This window comes from Rutilus rutilus (assembly GCF_951802725.1).
Source record: "Rutilus rutilus genome assembly, chromosome: 23".
NCBI classification, from domain to species: domain Eukaryota; kingdom Metazoa; phylum Chordata; class Actinopteri; order Cypriniformes; family Leuciscidae; genus Rutilus; species Rutilus rutilus.
Genome location: NC_140233.1, coordinates 30,286,088 through 30,306,589, shown reverse-complemented (window position 1 = coordinate 30,306,589; position 20,502 = coordinate 30,286,088). Strand labels below are relative to the sequence as shown.

Genomic DNA, 20,502 nt, shown 5'->3' with positions numbered 1-20,502 from the left:
GGGAAATGGACCGGCCGGGATTTTATAATTTCGGAGCTGGAAAGAAAGACGTATTTGCAATCACATCGATATCGCCCGCATAATCATACAGTATGATCAAATATTAGGGGGGACAAATTGTCCTTCTTTGAATATTGGGGGGGACGTGTCCCCCTGTCCCCCCATAGAATTACGCCTATGATTATGTACATTTCTGTTTTGAAGCAACTTAAACCCACAGTTTCACTAATGGTAAAGAAACGTCACACAGACTTAGAGGACAAATTAACACACAGTGCCCCTGTGACAACAAGCTTGGACCCCCTAAATGTGGAGTGTGAAACAGTTTTTTCAAGACTGTTTTTTGCTGTCGTTGTGTTTCACATCCGTTATTAGACAGTGGCAACGCGGAACACAAATGTAACCCACGCATTTCCTAGAGGGACTGCTTAATGCGGATCTGCAGGGTTTTTTTCTATTCAGAAGTTGGTGGACGTTTTGCGCGAATATTATAGTACAATACATTTAAAATAAGCATAATTTAATTGTATATTATATTGTATATGCACTAAAGCTGGTGAAAACCTATCTCAGGTCCACAGTGTCAGATGACAGATTAAGCAATTTAGGTGTTATAAGTATTGAGTCAAGGAGGGCAAAGGCCTTAAATCTAGATGAATTTGCTGATCCTTTTGCAAAAAAAAAAAAAAAAATTGTAGAATACAGTTAATGTGACTGATACTGAATATATAATGCAAATGTGAAAATATAATGGAAATGCAAATACTGTGACTGATGCTGAATATGTAATGCAAATGTAAAAATTTTAGGGGGTTTGCTTTCCAATTTGGCAGCTGGCCTGGGCCTGCGGATACCTCTGCTCTTGGCTAATTTGTTTTCTTTAAATTGAGTTTGTGATTTACTGTGTGTGTATGAGTAGATGCTAATTGATGGTGTTCATTTATTATAATGCCAATGTGAGTTTTTAACTTTGAAATTTTTAGCTATTTATTATTCAACATTGACTAACAAAATAAACCTTTCTACTTCTATATATACGACTCATGCCCTCTCACCCACCCACTCAGAGCGAACCTGTGTGCCCTTAGGGCTATTATTTCCCTGGGTTTCCAGGGTGGCGTAGTCGATCATATATTGCCATTTCAGTTCAAAGTGTGGTAAACCTTTCTCAACTTTCTTAACTCACTCGCACCGCAACGCTACAATTGTAACATGAGCAGGGACGAGGCAGAGAGAGAGAGAGAGAATCCAGAGCATAGACTGATCCAGAGGCAAGCACCAGTTTATTTGAGAAACACAGATAATCCAGTCCAAGAACAAGAGAATAATTCACACAGAAGACAGGGAGCAACAACAGGAACACACAGGAAGTGAACACAGAAACAATGAGAACTGAGAATACACTTCAACATAAAAGTCCTTCTACAGAACACAAGACAGGCACAGGGATCGTGATAATGATATCGCTTTGTACAATTCAGCTGAATACCTGAAAATGTCTAATATTGTCTTTTTTGTGATTTGATTAATTTCATTTGCTTAAGTCAGTGTCTTTCGTGATGGGTTTGTAGGATATTTTATTATTTAGAAAATAAGTGATTTAGCTATATATTTGTACACTATTATTTCCTCTGTGTGTGTGTGTCTTTGGTTTGACTTTTGGGGGCTTAAAGGAAGGCCGGAATGCTGATGGATCAGAGAAGTCTGTTTGAGTGTGTTTTTTTTTTTTTATGTAATTTTTTATATGGCATAAATATGTATTTATTTATTTAGTTGTGGAAATGAAAATTGAGAGCCGCTCCACTAGAGGGCAATACACTTTAATCTTTCGTTTTTGCTCTCAGCCAAATGCTTATTATACATCTTGCTTGTTGTTTTTTCATTGTTGTTCCAATCTGACCTCTGACCTGTACTGCTGCCTGAATCACAATCATACACTGTTCGTTCATTGGCCAGTGGAGAACACAGCGACTGACTCTGGGTTCTCCAAAGGGATTTTTTCTCCATTCTGTCACTGATGGAGTTTTGGTCACTGTTGCCTTTTTCGCCTTTCTTCGCCTTTGTTGCCATTGGCTTTTGGCTTGCTTAGTTGAGGACATACAATTTTGGTAGATTTACAATGCTAATGGAAATGTGTCATTACAGTCTGTAAATATCTCTAAACAACACAATGCAATCACTAGAATGACTTTCTGTTAATAAAGTATCTGGTAAGAATCTATTATATATTACCAATGCATTAAACCACATTACACATTAATATAAATAAATGTAACCCGTCTTGTCTGTCTGCGTTGTGTTCTGGGTTGTTTTCAAGTAGACACAGGGGCACGGGCTGTCACAATGCAGTTTATTCTCTGCGGTCATAAACAATATGGCAGTGAGTGTTGCGTGGCATCAGGTTAGTATCTAAAAAAGATAGCATCACGTCAATGCAATGTTAATGGCCTGCCAGACAGCTAGCTTAACACGTGCTGCAGCAGCTAACTTACCGGACTGCAATTAACATAAAAAACACAATATCGCGGCTCGTAGTTCATTAAAACTACTGCAAGATTCACTCGTCGTCATAGGCACTCTTACACGGTGATAAGTCAACAAATAAATGATAACAGCAACTTATACAGATGGTGGACAACCAGAATGCCTATTGCCGCCGCGGCGAAATTACCGCGGCGAAAATAAACCAGCCGCATTTCAAAGTCGTTCCCGAAATGACCGCCAGGTGGCGCAAAGGGACATTGTGCAAAACAGCAGCATTTGCCGTATTTTAAAATGTAAGTGGGTTAAATATAAAACCCTATATATTTTTCATATATATAAATAGGCCTATTAGGCTACAACAGAATAGAACCAAAGATAGAATCAATTTTACAGCTGAAAAAATAGAATCAAAAGTTAAAAATAGAGACGATATTAGGAGCAATGACGCTGAATATTTTTACTATTCTATTGAGGAATTAGGTAAACGAAGAGCTCTCGTGAGCGATACAATTGCACAGTAATTTATAGTGATTTCAAAAGCAGTCCTTAAAAAAAAAAAATTACATGGAGTAGTGTGGCATAATTTTTGAGAGATACGCGGAACACGTTTTAGTTAAGATCCTGGTTTCAATGCCCTTAATGTATATAGGCTAGGCTACTGCTTTAAAAAAATGTCACAACGCGTTTTGAGATTGTTTTAAATTAAACATTGAAGTTTAGAATGTAGTGTTTTGGCACACCAGGCCGAGTGGCGTTACGCATTGTTCAAAAATCAGGTTTTATTCTGGCATGTTGAATTGGCGTTAATATTTTTTATTTTTATTTATTAGATTTAGATTTTAGGTTTCGTTAGATTTATTTTTCTTATAACAGCTAAAATAACTTAATATATGCCTTGTCTTCATATGATTTTTATCAATAAACTAGTGTTTTCTGACAGTGTCGACTGCAAAGATGAAGTTGACGATCGCCATATTTGTAGTGAACGCACCTAGAGAGAAATGCACAAAGACATAATCAGAGAGTAGCCTTTTTCTTTTCGTTTTGAATTATTTCGTTTGAAGACATTTCAAGCTTTGTGTATTTGATGTATTTGTCATGTCTGTGTGAGGCATACGCTGAGTTTCGTTAAGTTAGGAGGATGAGATGCGCTCCAGCTGACGTGCAATGCAAGTGACCGCGCGGGCGCCTCCATGATTAGTGTTTGCTTCTCTTACTTATTGAATCCAGACAATTGGGTGATGAAAAAATGATTAAAATTAAGATACAATTTATAGAAAACGAAATTCACTTTAAAAAAAAAGGTTTTCTACTAAACAAAACTTAATGAAGTGGTCAAAATCATGTCTGACCCACTCCATATCCATCTCTCGATATAATGCATCTTATCTTACTCGTGCTGTTCACTTTTCATATTCAACATAGATTGAAAAAACAACATTATAATATTTTAACAAATATGATACTAAATGAGATTATTTAATGTCTACAACAGTATAGTAGGCCTATAGACTCTATTTGTACAAATTGCTGCACGTTAATGTAATTAAATGAAACCTTGTAACGAATTCACACTGTAGACTGTGTACAGTTGAGACACCTTAAATAACTTGCGTTCGCAGCAAACACAAGTTGTGATTTTTGCTGTGCACTTGCATATTAGTGTCAGCTGGGAAGGAAATATAGAGACCAGAGTCAGACCTCTTGGAACTTTAACTGAATACATAGCGTTGGTAAAGCATACTGAAATTACATCCCTACAAATGTATTAGGCCCTACTGAAAATAAATGTATCGAATTTAAGCAAAGTAGCCTAAATGTTAAGACTGTAAGCCCTTTGCTTTTTACTTAGCCTATAAAGGACTCTTACAGCCGACTTTGTGTTAATATAATTTGTAGAGGATTTTTTTTAACTCAAACACTAACACTGAAATAAATGAAACTAAATTATTATAATTTTTTGGCACAGACCACGACGAGTGGCACTATGCATTGTTCTAAAGCCAGGTTTTATTCTGGCATGTTGAATTAGTGTTTGACAAACGCTTTCATTTGAATGAAGAGCGCTTCTCGCTCGTGTGAGCGAACACACACTGGAACGTTAGGCCAAATTGCAACGAGTGAATAGTGGCCGAGTGGTTGAACGTACGATACCATCATTTAGATGACACGGGTTCGAATCCCGATCTAACTTGGACTACTGGTGTTTTTATATTAGCCTATTAATGCATTTTATAGTCTATTGTTGATGCAGAGAGATTTGTCTTCTAAAACATAGTTTTTTGCTTATAGCCTATTTACAAAATAAAATCGCCATGCATTTCCATTTTACACTAAGGAACAAATATTATACAATGACTTTACTTCTGTAGCCTATAATAATTTATATATATGACGTTTAAACGACAAACAATAAAATCAGAACCAGTATTCTGTTGCGTTCATGGTTCCAGTGGCAGTAATGCATCCACGGCTTTTCAAAATGTCTCAAAGCGTTTTGAGATTGTTTTGAATTAAATATTGAAGTTTATAATTTGTTTGGCACGACGAGTGGCAAACTCTTTGTTTTGTTTTGCAAACTCAGCTAGCCTGTGGGGGGTTTGGAGAAGGCAATAGTTGCTTTATCGTGGGGGTGCAGGACAGAGGTGTTAATGTTCCGTCTTTCATATGGAGAGTGTCGGAGCCAGCCTGATGAGGCAAAGGCAAAATTCTTTTAAGGATTAATCTCAAAATCTCCAAAAGTCCATAGCCTATGTAGGCTACAGTAGGCCCTATATCTTATTAAATTATATAGTTTTATTGATTGTATTTAAAGGTTTTCCACACAATTTCAATTTAGCAGATACAGAGCTCTTTAATTCGCGACCCACCTCGTTTTATTGTGAGGTGAATTCAGCAAGGCATGTTGTATCTTTGAAGGAACAAAAGCCATTTGTTACAGTTTTTTCTTTTTACAGATTTGTGTGGATGACACACAGCGACATATACAGTATTATCAGCTGTATGGTGTTTTTTTTACGCTGAAATGATTAATTTCGAGAAAGACCCGCCGCGCGCAGTGAGGGAGACCAACTTACTAAAAAAAATTTCCAGCGCGAGAAAGGCAAAGAAAAACGCATTTTCTTAATTTATCGTTTTCGTTTTGTACCGTCTTAATTTTTTAATTTAGCTGCAATTTCTTTGACAATAGAAATTTAAAATGTTGCAAGAATAGGCTTAAGATTCTGTGTTTCTTATTTTGCATCACAAAGGGAATAAACGCTATCGATGCAACCCTGTTTAAATAAATAAACTGTCCTGACACGTTATTCATATCTTAAAATGTGCGATGGGTTTTCAAACTTAATTAATTTTCTTTTTCTTTTACATTTTCATTGTTTATTTTTTAATTGAAAGCAATACTGTATTGAAAGTATTTTTCTGATTTGTTCGATCTGTTTTGAAAAATGTCTTCCGTTGCTATGGCCGGGTATAACTGTCAGTCATCTCAATCTCGTGAATGATTCACACACACACAAAAAATAATTTAGCAGTTTAAAGACGAGCTTCATCATCTTCATTTTCTGGTGCAATCGGCTGACAGTCTTCCTTCATCAGATGTGTCGTCTTTGAAGCGGGAATGTAGCAAATTTATGTTGTAATGTACAATTGATAATTAAACAAGATGATTGACTTTAATAAACAGATACATATTTAAGCATCAAGAACGGAAAAAAACATAAACACTGTCGGCTACACTGAGATTCGATCTCAGATCGTTTGAAGCTCCGAGCGGCTCTTGTTAATGCTTTGACCACAGAGCTATTTTCTCTGTTTTAAAAGTTTGTAACATGTAAGGCTATTTAGTTCTGAATATAACAAAGAATGCTTAAACCGACTACATCGGTTAGGAGCTGCAAGTCCTGAAAATGTTTTAATTTCACGGTAAATTATTTTAATTTATTTCACTGTTATGTGTCAGTTAATAAATCTACAAACACATTAAAATAACACGAAGAAAATGACAAGTAACCTATTGACATAGCCTTTCTAAATTATAGAAAAACTGGGCACACAATGTGTGTCTACTTTGTTTAAATTTAATGAATTTGAATTGGTTTAACCACAATATTTATCTTGAATTTATCTGTGACCTCAGCTCAGATTACTGCCGCGGCAGATTACGTCATAAAGAGAATAAACTGACACTTTTCAAAGTCTGTGATTACAGCGCCACTCAGCGGTAAAAGGCAGCAAATACACATCCCAATTTTGCCGCCGCGGGAACGGCGGCGGTAAAAGTCTCATTCTGGTTGACCACCATCTGTATATCCGTTTTATTATCGGAGAGACCTGACGTGAACTCACCTCAGTCAAATCCTGCATTGCTCTGACTGAGGTCAGCCTTGCGCTGCACAAATCCCCGTCCGCTGACGTCACACGCACACACACACTGCTCTAACCCCACACGCAGGCAGGATGAACCCAAGACAAAACTCCCAGTAGGCCTAATACAAAAAGGAATATTCTTGGTGGAATTCATAAGTATACAGATAAACCTGCTACATAAATAAAACAAATATCATGTCTGATGTCATGCGAATTACGGGTCACTGGAAAGGCGTCCAATCACAACTGACTTCCGGAAAAGGGGAAGTAACCAATGACATTTGAGGTTATTAAAACAGTAAGTCCCGCCTCTCGACTGCCAAAAATAAAAGTGTTCAAGCGAGCAAAATCAGCAGGTGAGAGGAGATCAAGCGCGAGAGCGTGGGGAATGATCATGCACACGCGCAAGGGCTTGTATTGCGTGCAGAGGAGATGTCATGCACGCGTTCAGGGTTTGAATGAGCTTGCGAGTTTCCGCTTCCTCTCGTGTAGATCTGTTATCCTCTCACGAATGTCATTTACTGTGCGCGCCAGCATCAGTTGTGCGCTCCGTGAATATTGTCATTGATTTTCCGCCATAGACTTTGTTGCATTATTTTCCTGTTATCTCTGTGTTATCTCTGTAAAGCTACTTTGAAAGAATATGTATTGTAAAAAGTGCTATATAAATAAAGGTGACTTGACTTATGAATAATAACTTATGAATAATATTATATAATATTGAATTATGAATAATATAAAAATTTAACAGAAGTAATTCAGGGAGGACATTTTTCAAAAACCAAAAATAATTTAGATACAAAGTATAGTTTTGGGTATAGGACTTATGCTGTTTAATAAAGATGAGTTATACTTATTTAGAATGCTGAGCATTACATCTTTAAGTTAAAGAGTCAGGGAGTCTGGCATTACAGCAGATACTTCCTGGTTCCCAAGAAGGAAGGGGGGGTGCGTCCAATCTTAGATCTTCGAGGCTTAAACCATACAGTCAAAGCGCTCAAGATGTTAACTGTCAACACGGTTGTGTCGCAAATTCAAGATCATGATTGGTTCGTCACAATCAATCTGAAGTACGAATATTTTCACATAGAAATATTGCCACAACACAGGTAATTCCTGAGGCGTACCAAGCGTACCAATTTCGGGTTCCTCCATTCGGCCTAGCCTTGTCACCCCGCACATACACAAAATGTATGGCTGCAGCACTGGCTCCATTACGACTCCAGGGCATTCGCATTTTGAATTACATCGACGATTGGTTAATACTAGCACAATCGCAAGAGATGGCGCTTCAACACAGAGAAATCGTGTTAGCTCATCTAGTTTCTCTGGGGTTGAGACTCAACACAAATAAAAGTGTTCTTTCTCCTGCCCAGAGAACGACTTATCTCGGGATCGTTTGGGATTCGATCACGATGCGGGCACAAATGTCTCCCGCTCGAATCGAGACCATTCGGCAGACCATGAGCAAAGTCAGGCTAGGCCAATATCGCACTGTTCGTCAGTACCAAAAAATGTTAGGTTTCATGGCTTCAGCATCCACGGTGATTCCTCTGGAGCTGTTGCACATGAGGTCAGGGCCAATCCTCAAAGGCAAATAAAAGTGACGCTCCGCGGGCTTCGTACACTATCTCTGTGGCTCAGATCCTGGTTCCTCGCCTTGGGTCCCACTTTAGGGGCGCCTTGTCATCGCAGACTGCTACTGACAGACACCTCCCTGATGGGCTGGGGAGCGGTTTTAAGTGGTCGTCCAGCTCAAGGGGAATAGGAGGGTCATCAGCTCGATTGGCACATCAACTGCCTTGTGTTGATGGCTGTATTTCTGGCCCTGAAATACTTTCTCCTTCAGTTGAGAGGCTGCCATGTCCTATTGCAGGGGGACAACACAGTCTCTTACAGTGGCAGTCTCTTACATAAATCGCCAGGGAGGTCTGCGCATACGCAATCTGAACAGAATAATGAGGCAAATTTTTCTCTGGGCCCAGGAAAAGTTCCTGTCACTCAGGGCAGTGTACATTCCAGGGCATCTGAATGTGGGAGCGGATTTACTGTCCAGACAGAAACTACAGATGGGGGAATGGAAACTCACCCAGAAGTAGTGAAACAGATTTGGACCAGATTTTACGAAGCAGAGGTGGACCTCTTCACCTCCCATCAGACAGCGCAATGTCCCCCTCTACATCTCTCTGAGTCACCCAACCCCCTGGGTCTGGATGCGATGGCGCACACATGGCCCAGAATGCGCCTGTATGCGTTTCCTCCACTGGCTCTGCTCCCGGGAGTTCTAGCCAGAGTTCGCCAACAAGGGTCTTGCCTCCAACTTATAGGACCGTGTTGGCCGAACAGAGTATGGTTCTTAGAGATAATATCTCTCCTCGACGGTTTACTTTGGGCGATTACGGAGAGGGACCTTCTGTCTCAGGCTTAGGGCACGATATTCTAGGGGTGTGCATTGGCACTGCCCTCACGATTCGATTCGATTACGATTCACCGGGTAACGATTCGATTCAATTCGATTCTACGATGCATCAAAATTCTACTGCGCACAACAAGGCAAAATTTTCATCAGTCATGAGGCAATACAAGCAGTCAGATATTGAACAACAGATTTTATTGGCTGCTATGTGTGTATTATCACTCTCCTGTATCTTTGACATAAATGTCATTAAATAAAATAAAATTGAATGGGACAGGGTATTGGATATGGCATTTTCAAACCTGAAAAAGAAAGCATAAATCACTGCTTTCAGTGCTTTGAATGAGAAATGTTTCTGTTCTCTCTGCTTGAGAACCATTTGAAATTAAATTTCAACTTTATTGTCCAACTCAAGGCCAGAAAATAAACAGTGTAGGGTGTAACGGTTCACAAAAATCGTCTACATTATGAGCGCGCTCGCGACGCGCTTACATTTGAAATAACCGTTCGGTTTGAAAATCGCACTCGTAACTCGAGACACGCGTGATCCTAAAAACACACATTCTAGATCTTTAGCACCACTTTTTACATGAATCATAAATAAACTTGACCATGCACTCACATCAGGTGTTCTCAGATCAACAAATCATCAGCACAGGAATAATCCTAGAACACATTCGCAGGTAGCCAAGACCAAACGCAGAGTGACACGCACACTGCATTCTCCGATCAACAGGTCATCAGCGCAGGAATAATCCTAAAACACATTTGCGGGCATATTATACTAACATATCTCCTATTAATATCGACTCCTATAAAAACTCATTTACTCACACTGAATTATCAGGCACAGCATTAACACACAAGCAGTTCTTCCAATGCGCCAGTATAGGAGAGACCACACACTCGTTCATCAAGCGGAGAACGAGAACAAATGCTGTTTCATTGACACCCGCGAGACTTTAAATGCAGCCGGCACTATCACCTCACCTGCCCACTTAAAGGCATAGCAAACTCATTCTGGTTACATCCACCCCCTCTTTTAAAGGTCACCGTCCCGGTGACAGCACTTATCCCCATCATACCCATCTTAGTCCCAGGGTCTAAAAGGGACATATAGGCAACTTACTGAGGCTGAATTTTAAAGGAGACATATCATGCTTTTAAATTTTTCATTTTTACATATAAATCATACATTTGTGGTCTATATAAAGCAGAACTGCAATGCTTGGGTCTGGATTCCTCATTATTATAGCTCCAAAGGCCCCTTTTCTACCCCTTTTCTGATGTGCGTCAGAGAGCAACTCGTTTTGGTGCGGCCTCTTTAAATGCAAATGAGACACTTCATACCCCGCCCCCTCTCCAGTTTGCAGAGGTTCAACTCCACCCCGTTCAGCCATTTTTGTGGTTTGATAGCAGAGATACGATTATCTAGCGGCACAGAAACTTTTTATTCACACGTTATTAACAAAATGTCAACAACGGAAGACTTGTCCATCCAGCCTTACATGTTCGAGCCAGAGTCGGAGCCGGAGAGAGATGAAAATGAAGACGACGAACCTGCACTCACAGAAATATTTCACCCAAAATTTAAGATTTATGTAATTTTATTAAATGACAAATTCCCATTTATATTTTTTTCATAATTTTAACACAAATCTAAATAAACTTTATACAATTTATTTTCATTAGGATAATAAAACCTATTTATTTTAAATGCATAATCCTCAGGTTTATGTAATTAGTTTATGTAAAGTGTAATTATTCTAAATTAATAATAAAAAGTTTATTTATTTAAAATACATAAAGTTTATTGTATAAATTGCATAATAATTAAGAGAACTAAATCAGGATAATTAAAAAAGTTAAATAACATTTATTTGAATCATGTTAAATGTATGCTTATATACTAAACCAAATTAAACAATGCATCACATTTATGCAATTGTTTCCCCATCTTATAAAAAAAAATAGAATTAGACCAACTTGAAAAATCCAGATTTATTTATATTTTTCTTTGATACAAAACTCTGGATTGAGCCAAGTTAACATCAGCCAACATTTAGGAAACCATCCATGAACCCACTTACACAGCCGCACTCGAACATCACATGACTGCTTGGACACCCAAAAAAATAAAATACAAATAAAAATAAAACTTTACAGAGATCCATTTTCAGTTGCTATTGCTAATTAACATATCATTAAAGAATTAGGAAATAATTTTAACATATCTCTGGGTTGGAACACGATGAGAAAAAAAATGGGTAGGGGCTGTATAAGTTCATTATTGCCAGCCAAATCACTGGAGCAATTTCAGTTTCAGTGTCTGTACTTTCGGGGAAAGCTTGGTTGAGTCCAGGTCCATCAGGATTTTACACCTCAAATGTACACTTCAGGCTTTTAAGGTAGCTCAAAGTTAACATCAGCCAACATTTAGGAAACCATCCATGAACCCACTTACACAGCCGCACTCGAACATCACATGACTGCTTGGACACCCAAAAAAATAAATAAAAATAAAACTTTACAGAGATCCATTTTCAGTTGCTATTGCTAATTAACGTATCATTAAAGAATTAGGAAATAATTTTAACATATCTCTGGGTTGGAACACGATGAGAAAAAAAATGGGTAGGGGCTGTATAAGTTCATTATTGCCAGCCAAATCACTGGAGCAATTTCAGTTTCAGTGTCTGTACTTTCGGGGAAAGCTTGGTTGAGTCCAGGTCCATCAGGATTTTCTGGTACACCTCAAATGTACACTTCAGGCTTTTAGGGTAGCTCAAATTGAGCGCGTAGATCAGGCCATATAACATAACAAATGCATGAGTGACACTCTGCAGGTTGTGGAGAACCTCCACACCTTCCAGCACAACACAGACATCAGTGAAGCGTCCATCACCTTGACCATGATCCTCTGATTGTACTTTGTAGATGCCCATAGTCTTTCCTGCCATTTCTTCCTCTGCCTCTCTGGATTCAATGTCCTGGAATGTATAAACACACACTTAAAATATAATATTACACACACACACAACTTTTCATTAAAGCACACATCATATATGCATTCATGAGAATGGAATGGATGCAAGTTCAGGATAATGACCTTAAGACCTGATCACCCCATAAAAGCCTGGAAAAAAGTCACAAGGCTGTGGATAATGTTAACAACACAATGCATTTTTATCTCCAGTTGTGCAATTTCCTATTAATGTAACAACAACAATATAATATCTGAAAATTATCCAAGTATTAGTCTTGTTCTCACTTGATTATGGGTCAACCCTTCACTTGGGGTAAGATTTTGTGCTTTAGAACGGAGGGATTTACGGGGAGACTGCAGAGATTTGTCTTCCAATGAAGCCGTTGACCTGCCACAAAAAAATGCAGTTAAAAAAAGTAACTAAAAATGGAGACGCTTCTCATGAATGCTGTGCACCAATCAAGTCAGGATGAGTGTAGTATGTCAGTCGTGGTCTGGTGGTTAGAGTGTTGGACTTGTAAGCAGAAGGTTGTGGGTTCGAATCGCAGTGCCAGCAGACAATGACTGAAGTGTCCTTGAGCAAGGCACCTTACCCCCATTTGCTCTACAGTGATAATTGGCCACTGGATAATACTTGTAAGTCGCTTTGGATAAAAGCGTCTGCCAAATTAATAAATGTAAATGTCCATCAAGCCTGAAACTTAAAGGGATAGTTCACCCAAAAATAAAATTTTTACTCACCCTCGTGAGTAAATCCAAATCCATATTCACCTCCGTTTATCTTCAGAACACAAATTAAGATATTTTGAATCTGATCCTCCCATAGACACCACTGAAAGTGCACATTCAAATTACACAAACCTACTAAAAACATAGTTAATGTAGTCCATGTGACATGGGTCACTCAATGTGAACATGATAAAGCAACAAGAATACTTTTTTTTGATCAGAAAGCTCTCGGATTAAATCCAAAATATCTTAATTTGTGTTCCGAAGATGAATGGAGGGCATACGGGTTTGGAACAACACGAAGGTGAGTAATTGATGGCAAACTTTTCATTTTTGGGTGAACTATCCCTTTAAGAGTTCCATCCTCTAACTCCCTGATGAAGCGGTTTGTTCCAATGAAATTACTCTAATAAGCCGCAGGTGCACCATGACGTCACTTACTGCTATAAAGCTCATATCACTACATAAAACGATAGAGCTTACTCCTCATCCATCAGCCCCAACAGTAAAAAAATTCATGCTTGTAATTGTAACTTTATTTACTTTTTGACATTCGGCTTTGGCTTCACTGACTGCCTCAGATCCTCCGCTGCCTTGAGAGAGAGAGAGAGAGAGAGAGAGAAAATTATCTCCTTGTTTTTCTGTATAGACAGCAACCATAATTATACTAAAAGGTGTGCTAATGGATGAAGACAGAAATTACAATATCTTTGTAAACTACATTGTTAAAAAGATACGAGAACCCACCAAAAATCAAACTTTACATATTTTTAAAATCTATATGTGAAGTTACACCTGTAAGATAACAAGTGAATACAAGAGAAAGAAATGAGAAGGAGAGAACGACAGTACAGTGGGGGACAACAGTGAAAGAGCAGGAAGGAGAGAAAAAGAGACTAAGAGGAGAGTAGGGTGGAGACTGAGGTAGGGAGAGGGCAAGTGAAATGGAAAACAGCTGATTAGTCCTTTACTAAAATGTCCACATACTTGCCATATCTTCAGAGACGACAAGAAGGCTTCCTTCTGTGCGATGTTCTCAAGGCGCTTGAGTTCGTAAGCAGACAGTCCAGAACATGCATCCTGGTGATACAAGGCATTTCTTACCAAACATTTCCAAAATCATATCAATGCAGTAAAAATCGCTGGTTCATGAGCACTAGGAAATGCCTGTGTCCTCACCTTGTTGTTTAGGCGAGGATTGTTGTTTCTGGCGGAGAAGGGGCATGTGGGTGCCAGAACCCGGACAATTTCATCTTCAGGTTCCTCTGGACCAAGCGGATTTAATTCCCTCAGAGTGACAGCTCTACCACCATTTACCTTGCATGATTTTTTAATTCAAAACAACCCAATGGACTCAATGTTGAAATACTGGTGGTCAATGTGTCCTCATGTCCATTCCATTCTCATGAACACCCAATATTATCTAGATGGAAATAATTACCGGCACACTATTCCGATACATACCACATATTCTTTAACAAGTGTGTCCAGGTCTTCATTGAGGTAGATGCTCAGACAGCTCATCACACAATCTCGCCTCACATTGATATCTTCATTCTGGGGGAAAAAAACAATCTGTTAAAGCCAACAGATTCAAAGACATTTCTCTTCTTGACCACATCAATCACCTTGTTTTACACTGCAAAAACTAACAATCTTATGAAGTTTATTCGTTATTGAAACTCATTTTCAGACTCCTTAAAATAAGATGATTGTTACATCTTTCTATCAAACAAGTAAACTCCCGTTGATTTCAGTTTTAATTGTTGTTTAATTTTATTATTCTATATACAAGGCTTTAAAGTATAAAAGGCTAAAAACAAGTTTCAATAACACTGATATTGTTTTAGATCAATTTTTATGGAAGAGTAATAAGATATTTTATACTACTAATTAGGTAAAAAATCTTGGTAAAATTAAGTTTTTGCTAGGTACCTCAGTAAAGCTCACAAACGTCAGAGGTCTGAGAAAAAAAACTGACATGATATTCCCAAGCTTCACAGATGACACAAACCATATAGTTATCAGATTAGACAAACACGTACATTATTCATCTGGCCCATTATGGCGCTGATCTTTCTTCCTGCAGCACCACCTTTGGCATTAAAAATCTCTATCAGTTTGCCAGAGTGACGGTCCAGTTCTCCAAGGAATTTGGAGGTCAGAGGTACAGTTGTCAGTCGCATAAATTCAAAGTTGATCTGTAAAAGACAACACATAGGATACTGATTTGAAATGTTTGTAAACATTGATAGAACAAATTACTACACTTCACACTTACCTCACAGACGTTAAAGAGTGCCGGCCATCTGTCTAGAAACTCTGCAATTGCTGGCTCCTGAAGAACCTCTTGCCTCCTTATTGAAAAAGTATGCTGCATCATATTCTTTATCTCAGCCTCATCTTTTTTCTTCTTTTTTACTTCTGTCAGTAGAGCCACTCTTTTTGCCTCCATACTCTCTCTTGTTTCACCGCTGGGCATGCTTGGACAGAAATTAACTTCTGCCTTCCTGGGCTTTTTCACGTTAGCAGCAGGCTTCTCCTGGCCTATTTGTTTATTCTTCAAAGAGTTGACTGTAACCTCAGGATGTCCAGCTCGGCTGAGAAGAAAAACATTTTAATAAATAGACTTCTATGACTCTGTTGAATTGTAATTTAATTTCTTTCACCACCTTGCGCCAGCATAAATTGGTTAATGCAGAAGAAAGGGTGCTTCGGATGGGATCAAAGCTGATTAAAACATACCTGAGTTTTGATCTGAAGTTCATCATTTTTATCTTTAAGTAGTGCTTCCAACCGCAGTAGCCACTGCGAGTTCCTTTTTCCAGAAGACATGGGTGAGACTGTACCAAAGCCTTGACGACCTCCTCCAACTGCTCATCTTTTGGATACACTGTGTATTTTATGATTTCTTCAGCTAAGCCCTCAAGTATATCTGATCGGACTTTTCGAGTAGGAGATAGCGAAGTTCCACGTGCATTGAACTCATTTTGTCCAGTCTGGAGCATCATCTCAGCACAGTATGAGAAGCGAGGTATAACAAAGGGATCGGGCCAAGAAGAACACCGGGTCTCAGGTGATGACACGATGATGGTATCACTGCTGCTGTAGGAATCTGAATCATTTGCATCATGTGAAGCGGAGCTTACACTGGAAGGAGTACCTGGGACTGTGAGTGGATTAGAGCTAGTTGTCTCAGAAGGCATGTATACAACTTTTACAGTGGCTTTATCTTCAAGTTCTGAAGTTGACATAAGGTTCATGAACTGATCGTTCATTTCTCTGTCTTGGAACTGAAGCTTGAATGGCTCAGTCACTTGAAAGAAATTCTTAATTTGAAGAGCAAATTCATCCAAGGTGTTTGGTATTCCTGATTCAATGATGAGTTTTCTTGCATCGCCTTCACCTCCGAAAAGGACTCTGAAAGTCACGCGTCCTGGCATTCTGATTTGCTAATCTAAGGACAGAGAGTGGACAGGTAATAGTTTGGTTATTTAAACACTTATACACCAAAGTAGAAGGCACAGACAGGAGACAGTCTATAACTGATAAGTTTAAATGCTTAAAATGAGCCAAATGTCAGGATTTAATTTTCTTGTTTTAAACAAAGATAATCTGCCAAGGAGAGAGTAACATTGATTTGCTTTAATAGAATAAATATAAAGAAATAAGGGATTCTTTTTGTTAAATTCGGCAAGGTTATTTTACTTTCTTATAATTGGTTCTTTGGTGTCCATTCTTTCTCTTTTTGTTAAATTTAATTTTGAAGTTTTTTTTGTTTGTTTTTTAAACTTTAGGAAAAAAAAATGTGGTTTCATGTAAAAATGGCATAAGATTTTCTAAAGTTTGTGAAGCTGCATCACATTTGCGGCTCTAAACGGGTTTAATTTAGCGTGGCCGAAGGGTAAAGTGGCTCGTTAGATCATAAAGGTTGCAGTCTCCTAGTATAGAGGATGCTAGGACAGCTAAAATTTTCAAAGCAGTGAAGCATATGAGAATCATACCTTTGATGACTATATGTCTTTTCAGTGTCACCATGCGTCTAGATCCGACTGTGTAGGCCACAAGTGGGTAGCAATCTCTTAGCTCCTCAAACTGAACAAGGGCAACCTTTCTATCTGGTGACAAAGTCAATTGAAAGGCCCTAAAATGATCCTGATACCAAGCAAAATACAAACGAACTATGAAGCTCAACTCATCTCCTACTATACACATGTTTAGAATTTCTGCAAATTCAGGCACTCCAGCAGTTGAATCACATACAACCAGCATTCCATTTCTGTAGTTGATACCCTTAGTCGTGACATTCTTAGCAAGATTAACTTGACTAATGTCTGGATATTTCTGTCTTAGAGCCACTACGATCTCCTCATTCAGAACATCAATAGGGATTGTGGAGATATTTGTCACTTCCAGATTTGAAGTACTGAGACTAGATGAATGCAAATGGTAACTGATTAATTGCTGGTGTTTGGTTGCCAGAGTAAAAGCAATATTCCTGAAATTATTTGTGTGCCGGGCAACTTGTTTAAAAAAACTATGTTTAGCCTCAAATCGTATTGTCCATAAACCCACAAGAGGGCCAAAGCATGTGATCAAGTGCGAGTAGTGCTCAAGATAGTGGTGTTTAGGTTTCAGTGTTTCACCAGGGATTAGCTCAAGTAGTCTCTCCCTGTGCTCCGACACTTTGACATCAAGGTAGGCGATTGTCTCTCTGGTGTGAACAGGTGCCACAACTAACTCTACAATTTCCTTCAGGTCTAGTATAACTTGCCAGGCAAGCTCTTCTTCTGGTACGAGGTCTCCTATCAGAAATGGAAGGAAACGTATAAGGCACCAATTCTCATGAGCGTTGCCACCTACTGTCTTCCTTCTGAAATAGGTGTGTGGTATAGGATGAGGCCGATTCTTTTTGTCGCTCCACTTGAAAGGAAACTTGAGGATACGTGTGTTAAGAGACTCAAGACTGAAATACTTTTTAGAAATCAGAATGTTCAAACACAGTGCTAGCTCAAATGGGACTATCCCTTCAAACAAATCATGTACTAAGTCTGGGGGATAGCCTGTGCTGACATGAAAATGTTTGAGATGCTCAGTTAAAGGGCAAGCTCGCTTCACTCCAAAGCAACTTGTTTCAGTGTCCTGTGCAGTCTTCAGATGTGTGCCATGTATTTCTTTGGATCTCAGAGAAAATGCACCACAATAAACATCAGTTGTCTGGATCTCTTCTTTTTGAGCAGTACAAAAGCGACAAATGTAATGCCCCGAGAAGCTTTCTAGAAAACCAGCCAAAGAATGGGCACCCAAATTGTCAGCAACTACACAGTACACTGTGCCCTTGACAAAAATTCCTAACTGTGAAACATAAACACCGTGCTCTTCTAATGTGACAAGATCATGTAATAGTGGCTCTAATATTTTTTTATATCCATATGTCTTTACATAATTACTCTTGCACAAAACTGCTAAATAAATAGAGGTGAGTGCTGAGTGGGAACCGGGTTCCAAGTTATTGAGAATCCAATATATGCTGCACAACTTGTGTTTCTTCCTTGAAGTGCCCAAAGGATTACACAATTCAAAGTCATCAATGTATAAAGTTAAACAAAACCTTAACTCGTCACTTGACAGGAAAGGGTTTTCTTTGAAGTAGGTACCATCTCTTATGGAACGATACTCCTGGTATTCAAGCTGATTCGTGTTACTACCCTGTGTTCTGCAGCTATCAATAACACTATTCAACACTTGAGGAGAATTGAGTATCTGCTGCAAAGACCGCAGTAATGGGATATATTGAAAAGACGCGTTTTTTTTATCATCAAGAACAAACTCCACTGGCTCAACTACCTTAAACACTTCTTTGTAGTACTCTTTCCTCTTATAAGCTGTTGCAAGGGGGCCACCTTTTCCCAGTGCATTTGCCAAAGGGCTGGATTTACACAGTAAATCTGCTAATTCCTTAATAATCAAACTATCAACCTCAATATTTTTACTTCTGAAAAAATTTGAAATACAGCTAAAAGTTATAGGCACAGACACAGTACTCAGCAAGTAGTGTAACTCATCAAGAAACTCGTCTATCGCAGTGGATGGAACATGAAAAATGTTTTCCAACTTCAATAGAATGGAGCCAAGTTTTTTTTCCTACAACTTTAGGGAGGTCTTCTGAAATATCAATATCACTATCTGCATCCGCGTCTGAAAAATCAACATCTATGTCTGCAGTACATATGGGCCCCTCATCTGCTGGACTAGACTGTGCACTGACTTTAACTACACCTGCTTTGAAATCCTTTAGTCTGTGAGGATTATGCTTACGGTTTTTATGCGAGTTAAAAGTGCCATATATGTTTGACTGATATGTACATCCCTCAAACATACAAGTTACATTTTCATATTGCCTAAGATGCTGATTAATATGGCTGAAGTATTCCCTCTCTGTTGCAAGTTGTTCAAAACCACACGTATGACATGAAAACGTAGTGGACTGTGCACCAGCTTTGTCTAACTTGATATGTGTTCGATATGTGTGACCTAAAAGTTTCTTCCAGGTTGTGAATGTGCAAGGGCAGTCTACATATACACATGGATATCGGAAAGTCCGGCTATGGTGTGAATGTCTCAGCCTAAGATGTTTTAATAATTCATACCTGGAAGATAACGAACTTTCACACAATTTGCAACACCACATTCACACAGCACCTGTGAATGAAGACAAACACAAAAACAACTCTATTAGGTTATTTGTGAACTTAGCTGCATTTTCACTTTAGTTTTTTGTTAGGGTTTAACAACATTAATGATGCTCCAAACGTATAAGCTAGCTCTTTATCAATTGTATAATGTAAAATAATACCTGGAAAAAAAACACATTTTCAACCTAGTCTTATATAAAACATTGTAGGCATAATTATCATTTTATATTGTAAATTAAATACTTCACATTTTAACGTTTACTCTAAACATTTCAGTATTATATTGAAAATCTATTTTACATTACATGGACTGAACATTAATTAAAACTTCATTTAATATATGTTCTACATTTTAACGTGTACATCTTTTAACTTATACTTACAAAAACCTATGTTGCCACGTGGAGGTGTGACCACGGCGAGAGGAAAACTAAGAAAATACCATAAGAGTTACGTTTCTGGAAAAAAGAATGAGAGAATGAAATGATAAGTGGTGTCAAACATTCAATTCTGTAATCTAACTAGCCGTAAAACAGCAAACATTAGCTTACATATTACAGTGACAATTCTTTACTTCGAATTCGATTCTCTTTATTTTCACAAACATAAAAACCGACAGCAATGGGTTAATTTGATGCATTTTAAAGTTGTTTGACCAAGCTAGCTAAAGTTACGATGCTAACGCGGGCTTCTTGTATTCTCCGGTAAAACGACGTAAAACCGTTTAAAAAATCACAAACTACATAAAACTTATCATAAATGGATTAATATTATATACACTCGATGCAAAATAAAATGCATAATTAGAACAGGAGCAAAGGATG

At 38.4% G+C, this 20,502-nt stretch overlaps 1 long non-coding RNA gene across 1 annotated transcript; it reads right to left on the bottom strand.

Annotated features, from left to right (window-relative positions):
* Positions 1-13,591: 13,591 nt before the first annotated feature.
* LOC311282867 lies at positions 13,592-16,151 on the bottom strand. The gene is made up of 3 exons (XR_014625989.1): positions 15,729-16,151; positions 15,029-15,583; positions 13,592-14,540 (listed from the first exon to the last, which is right to left on the bottom strand). It is a non-coding gene; the product is annotated as an uncharacterized lncRNA (long non-coding RNA).
* Between the last annotated feature and the right edge of the window lie 4,351 nt (positions 16,152-20,502).